We start from the raw sequence: 7,434 nt of genomic DNA, 5'->3' as shown, positions 1-7,434 counted from the left end.
CCTCGAGCACACAATATGGACGTGATTCTGCCAATGACATTTGTCATGTCACACTGCTATTAGGATGAAAACGGCAGCAGCGGGGAACATTTGATCACTACACTAACACTTGGAGCACTCTGTCCTTCATGACAAGTGCTCCCTCCCTACACAGCCTGCACTGCCTGCATTCAAGCCAACACTGCCTGCCTGCGCTGGTGCCCACGTGTTACACTGGCCTCATGCCGCCGCCTTCAGCCACCAACGGGACCTTCGTGTGCCAACAACTAGGCACCTCTCCGCCTGGGCACCTCGGAAGGCGGAGGAGGTGGTAGCGTTCATGGAGGTGGTAACGCCCCCGGTGGCAATGGTACAACCCGCAGTGGTGGTAATATTTGTACCAAAGAGGTGTGCCACTTCTTTCATCTGCACCGTAGTCGCGGTAAATACTCCCCGACTGATGGTAACACTACTTTAGGCTGTCACAGGCTCTCCTAAATGTGATGGCTTCAAGTAAGATGGGTTGTAAACTAATGATGGTGTTAATGGTAGCACGGACGGGAATATCACCGCGTTGGTGTGGGCGCCTTTGTTACAGTGGTGATATTGGTTATGACATTAGTATAAGAAGTATTAATACGCGGGGTTGGTGTAATTACATTAAGGAAGATGTGAAATTAGTGGTGGGAGATACTCAGTCTAGACGATGGTGACAGCAATGAGAGGTAATAAAATTCCAACGATGTGGATTTCTTAAAAAAAAAAAAAAAAAAAAAAAAAAAAAAAAAAAAAAAAAAAAAAAAAAAAAAAAAAAAAAAAAAAACGCTGTGTTAAGAGGTCCATAAGAAACTCAAATTTCTGCTCTAACGTCTACATTAGCAGTGTTCTACATACAGGACCCATCCGTTATGTAGTTCCTGTGGCGATAGTGGCAGTCACGTTCAAGTAGCGCCTATGGTGTCTTGACCGGTTCTAGTACATATAATTGCCGTTGACAATATGTGAACACCCATTGTGATAGCAAACGCCATGATTATATACATTTACATGGGCACTAGCTTCTCTTATTTGGAGATGAATGTGGTCACTATAAAGGAAATAGAAATGCTGTCATTGTAGATGTCCATATTGGGGGTGACAGTTCACAGTAGTAGAGCGTAAGGCAGTGACAGTTTCCATGGTGATGACAGTGGCTACAACACTGTTAGTAAACAGTAGCATATGACAGGAATATATATAGATGGGTGACAGCATTCGTCACTGCGTGGGTGTGGGATGGTCAGTTTAGGAATGTATTTTACAATGTTTCAAAGCGTTCTACAGTTTGATCAGTCCCAATGCAACTTAGATTTAACCAGTGATAGCTCTCTTTAGTGACACTTTTTTATAACAATAATTGTGTTGGTAATACTAACTCGGTATTGCAGATAATACCCATACATGTGGCGCATACTTGATAATGATGTGCGTAATTGCATTAAAAAATGCGACAACAACGTGCCCGAGCGCTATTGGGGTGACCTTAATCTTGTAAGAAATTACAGTTTCGAATAGTTTTGTCTACATTGAGAATAGCTTCCGTAGTGATGGCAGTGTTCTTGGTGGTACTAAATAGCTGCCATAGTGATACCATGAATCGTGTCCATGGCAGTTTCCTTTCTTCACTCTTGTCCTTCCGCAGCTGAACAAAGTTGTCTAGTGGCAGATAGGACAAACATTCAAGTTAAGGATGAAACGCACGAGAGGCTGTTTAGCCGCTCAACCGCTGCGGCTGTTTAGCCGTTTTTATAGAACGCACAGCTTTTAATGGAATTGCGCGCATTAGCGGTTAAGTAACTAATGCGCGCAATTCCATTAGAAGTAGTGTGTTTTAGCAGCGGTTGAGCGGCTAAACAGCCTCTCGTGCGTCCGTAGCCTTAGGGCTTCATGGAGACGGTCCACGAGAAAAGAACATAAGAATGGAAGAGACTGCAAGAGACCATGAGGACTACACTAGGCCCTTACCACCTACATTAGGAACCCAGACCTTTTATTCGTGCGAAATACGACAAAAGGTTTAACATCATAGAGCACCCAACTAGACGTCCCAAATTGCTGGTGGTGGTGGTGGGGGGGGGGGGGCAATTGCGGCTTTCTCCCTAAAACACCTCCCGAAAGGAGGTCACAAAATTGCATTTATTTATGCGAAGTACGGTAAAACCAAAAACGGTTTTAAGTGATCCATTGTGCTTTCCTGGGGTATAAATCAACTATACCAACAATTTTTAATGTGGCTTTCTACTTAACAGCAACCCTCAAACATATTTGGTAAAAAAGGGCAAAAAGTTTTAAATTATTCATTGTGCTTCCTTGGGGTATAAATAAACAGTAACAACAATTTTTAATGTGGCTTTGCCCTTGGCAACTCCCCTCCCCCCGAAGTATAACAAAACTCAAAATTTTTTGTTTAAGGCAACTTTAGATGGGACTTTATTTCTTAAATCAACAACAAAAAATATAGAAAAAGTAATAAGATATAATTCTTTAGTATATGTGAACAAGATAGTAATATACACTAACATGAGTAATTCTTCTATAAAATTATTGTCATACAAATCATAAGCTCATGTAAATTGGATGTATAACTTTTCCATATGAGCAGTATTACTATGTATTATTGAGCTAGCCAATGTAATGCAATTCTCCAGCATTCAAATGCCGTTTCTGCTCTCAATTTTTGCAATCAACTGAAGATTTTTGGAAATAAGTTTCTAGCAAGGTGATGTTTTCGGTGAAATCCAAACCATTAAAAAAATTCGAATGTTTAATAAAAAAAAAAAAATCATGTAATATGATGAAAGCTCTATATATTTCCTTCTCCTTCGTTGCTGTCATCGCTCCAAGCATTATCTGAATCTTTTTGTGTCATGTTATCCTCACTTCCAGCTATGAGGAACTCTGGAATTGGATGACCTTGCAAACCATTCTGGTTTCCAGTCCATTTTATAATTCTTTCCATCCATAGTTCACTGGATTCCTTTATTCTGTTGGATCAGTCTTAACTGCCTTCTTCCACATCAAGGCAACAAACTGAACTAGTTTTATGTGGTTTTGAAGTGTTTTAACACAAGAAGGTAAAGATCCACAATTTATGCTCGTTTTTCATCAAGTCCTTTTGGCTTCCGCCTTGTATCGTGCCTCACTGATGTCATTGGTCTTGTATCCATACAAGGAACAGACATATGATATGACTGCTGGCATATCGACTTTTCCAGATGTTAGAAATTGCTTTGTCCTGTTGAATGTACCATTTGTGTCAGCTTCTAACAATTCAAAGGGCCTAACTTTGCCTTTTCGGCAGAAAGATGACGTAAAGTCACACCCAGAGCATAAAAACCAATCATAGCATCAGTGATTCAAGAATTTTTCCCTCTAGACAAGACGCTAGAAGGGACTTATTGATGTATTTCCTATGGTTGCCATGGCCATAGTCCATTATAATTGACAAATCACTTGATCTGCCGGCAAGGCCAAGAAGGATTACAAGAACATCAGTGTCAGATAATCTTAGCAGAATATTTTTTTTACTTCTACCAGTAGTGTGCTCTTCCTAGTACAACCTTGATAAATTGTGAAGAAAGACTGATTTCCTTTTCCAAAGGTATAATTTTGTATTTTCTTGATTTATATTTTTGCAAAAAGATTCAGGTTCCATGAATGATATTTGACTTCTTTTGCTATTAGGTCTTCTCTAATGGAAAGGATTCTTCCATTACCTTTCTTCTTGGCTGCATGAATACTGTAATTAAACACAAAAACATAAGAATAAAGGAGACTGCAAGAGACCATTAGGCCTACACTAGACAGCTCAGTATCCATCACCACCTGTCGTCCCCATCCATAAAGTTGTCTAATCGTTTTTTAAAACAACTGATAGTTTCAGCGCTTACTAAATGGTTACTAAGTTTATTCCATTCATCGACCACCCTATTAGTAAACCAATTCTTGCCTATTTCCTTTTTTAATCTAAATTTGTCCAGTTTATACCCATTACTGCGAGTCCTGCCCTGTTGTTTTATAATGATGACCTTGTTTGCATCTCCCTTGTTATAGCCTTTGATCCACTTGAACACTTCTATTAGATCACCCCGCACTCTGCGTCTTTCCAGAGAGTGTAAGTTAAGGTGCCTAAGCCTCTCTTCGTAAGGCAAATTTCCGAGTCCATGTATCATTTTGGTCATTCTTCTCTGTACTGATTCTAGTGAATTTATGTCCATTCTGTAGGACGGAGACCAAAACTGTACCGCATAGTCAAGGATGGGTCTAACTATCGCTAGATAGAGTTTGATAATTACCTCTGCACTTCTATTCGTTACCGTCCTAGCAATGAAACCTAATGCTCTGTTAGCTTTATTCCTGGCGCTAATGCACTGCTTCCTGGTTTTAAGGTCCGGACTCACCAGAACTCCTAAGTCCCTCTCGCACTCAGATTTTTCTAAAAACGTGTTATTTAAGATGTATCTATTTTTGGAGTTTAGCCCTACGTTTAACACGCTACACTTAGAGATATTGAAGTTCATTTGCCATTTCTCCGACCATGTTAACAATTTATTAAGATCATCCTGCAGAATCTCTGCATCGTCTCCTGACCTAATTAGGCGTCCTATTTTAGTGTCGTCCGCAAACTTACTAACATCACTATTTATCCCATCGTCTAAGTCATTTATGCACACAATAAACAACAAGGGACCCAAAACCGAGCCCTGGGGGACCCCGCTAGTAACATTGGCCCACCTAGATTTTACTCCATTTGTGGTGACCCGCTGTTTTCTGTTACTAATCCAAGCTCTAATCCATTCTAACACTTTTCCTCCTATGCCATGGGCTTTGATTTTATTTAGTAGTCTCTGGTGAGGCACCTTGTCGAACGCTTTGCTAAAGTCAAGGTAAATAACATTGTAATTTTCATTGTTATCTGACGCTTTATGTCTTTAGTGTAAAAGGATAAAGATTAGTCACACATGACTTACCCTTGGAGAAACCATGTGAATCACGAATTAAATTATGCCCTTCGATGTGTTCTCTGAGTCTATTTACTATTATTGATTCAAGCATTTTTCCTATAACCAATGTCAAACTGATTGGCCTGTGGTTGCATATGGACGAGCTATCTCCCTTCTTAAAAACAGGAACAACGTTTGCCTGCCTCCAAGCAGTTGGCACAAAACCAGTGTCTACCGATTTATTGAATATTTCAGTTAACTGGTCGCAGATTTCAATTTTAACTTCCTTAAGCATTCTTGGAAAAATTCGTCTGGACCCGGAGATTTTGTAGCTCCTATCTTATGTTATGCATTGGTGAAGTTCTTTACTTGTTATTTTTTTTTTCTCCTTTGCCTCTCTGCAAAAGAAGGCAACAATTTTTTAAGAGCACCTTTATTGTCAGTATTAGGAAGACTTGAACCTACGGATGATTTTGCTGAGTGGCTCACACTACTCCCTATTTGGTACAGAATTAGCAAGGCACTGGGAATGATAAAAGCGACCTTCTGGTTGCTCAACATTACTAATCTCATTTGTTGCATGGAGAACTTATCATTCGTGAGTGTTTTTCGGCGATCTGCAGCATTTCTTACTGTTTCCTAATTGCCAGGATTAAATTATTTCAATTTCAAAACTTTTTTTTGTGAGTGCAAAAGATAAGCAGGGCTGGAATGTGCCATTATTTCTTAAATAAATATGAAATGAATATAAGTATTTAGTCTAGAAAAAGCCTGGTAAGTATATAATAACTGGTCATTATACACACAAATACAGATTTTTCAAATGGAAGAGATGAGTAAATAGTAAGTATAAGAGCAACTGCATGTTAAAAGAAAAAATTAGATCATTTCACTTATGTGTATTAAGTACAGATCATTTGACATCTGAATAAAGTTTCCTTCATATGCATATGTTATCTAGAATAGTTTATAAATCTTCTGTTATTCTTTAATAAAGTCAATATAGGTTTTGAAGTAATATGCAAGTGAAATATTCGTATCTCATGTTTAAATATTCAAATTCTGACTGAAATGATAATAACAATAATAATAATGATAATAAGATATTATAATAATAGTAGTAGTAACGATAATAATAATAATAATAGTAATAATAGTAATGATAATAATGATAATAGTAATAATAATAATAATAATAATAATAATAATAATAGTAGTAATAATAATAATAATAATAATAATAATAATAATAATAATAATAATAATAATAATAATAATAATAATAATAATGATAACAATAATAATATTAATAATAATAATAATAATAAGGTCTCATGTCAACCCTTGGGGTGGAACAACATTGAAGAATAGCGATTGTTCATAGACTCGTCTAAAACAAGTTTGAAAGCAACATTATTGCACAATGGAAACAAATATGCATCAGTCCCTGTTGGATATTCCATCCACCTTAAAGAAACATTTGAAACTATGTCGCTACTTCTTGAAAAAAATACGCTATCACGAGTATAAATGGTGTATCTACGGTGATTTAAAAGTTATCATCATTCTCATGGGAGTGTGTGTGTGTGTAATTAGGGAGTGAAGCTCCCACGGGCTTTTGATGTGAGCCCGTTTGGAGGGTGATTTTACTTATGAGTGTGTGTGGGCCACTGGGCCCAACCACACACACTCATACATTCACAAGATGTGCATACGCATGTAAAATGCGTATGCACATCTCGGCGAATGCACCCTTCCTGATCTATCGGTGTTTGGTGTTACTAGTGATGTTACAATGAATACATGTGTCAATATATATTATATATATATATTTACAGGGGGCTGACACTCCACCAGCCGACGCAGTTCATAATCGCTTAAGTGGCGGCATAGGCGACGCACAAGACCCTCAGATGTTGTCGGAGGCAAGATCTAAGGATATAAGGTCTAACCACTTCCGACCGAATTTCGAGGGAGTTGGCGCAGCGGGCCCGTGAACGTCACCTGGCTGTTCAAAGTGGGGTTCTCGGGTCCTATAGCTGTCAGTTGAAGCTGGTCCGTCGTTCGGGAATGTTGTTGCCTTCGCTCGCACCGCTCCACGCAATTAGTTATATTCTGACAAATATTATATAAAATATATATATAAATATATATAAAATATTATAGTTCCTGTCTATATATATATGAATATATAATATATATGATATATAATATATATATATAAAATATTATAGTTCCTGTCTTCCTTGGCGTTTCACAGTTTTCTTCAGTGTTTCACAAAGAGAAAACGGACCCAGCCTAATGACGTCAGAAGCTGCGCACAATAATTCAAACGGTCTGACCTGTATATTTAGACCTTGGTCGGAGGCCCTGTCCTCAGAAAAGCAGTTGCGGTACAATGCTTGAGGTAGTGTTCTAAGGTGGCTTCTGGGTGGCTTCAGTGGCGGCATCTTCTTTCTTCAGGTGTTGGATT

At 38.3% G+C, this 7,434-nt stretch overlaps 1 protein-coding gene across 1 annotated transcript in view; it reads right to left on the bottom strand.

The window, feature by feature from the left end:
• The window catches only part of LOC143039053 (bestrophin-2a-like), a 224,907-nt gene extending 224,143 nt beyond the window's left edge, over nt 1-764 (bottom strand). Inside the window, exon 1 of the mRNA XM_076208904.1 lies at nt 1-764. This exon is cut by the window's left edge and continues 539 nt beyond it. The gene's annotated coding sequence lies outside the window, so the exon portion shown is untranslated.
• Nucleotides 765-7,434: the final 6,670 nt, after the last annotated feature.

Source organism: Oratosquilla oratoria, chromosome 25 (genome assembly GCF_046742065.1).
Source record: "Oratosquilla oratoria isolate Oo_2021 chromosome 25, ASM4674206v1, whole genome shotgun sequence".
Classification (NCBI taxonomy): domain Eukaryota; kingdom Metazoa; phylum Arthropoda; class Malacostraca; order Stomatopoda; family Squillidae; genus Oratosquilla; species Oratosquilla oratoria.
This window is presented reverse-complemented; position numbering and strand designations above follow the sequence as displayed.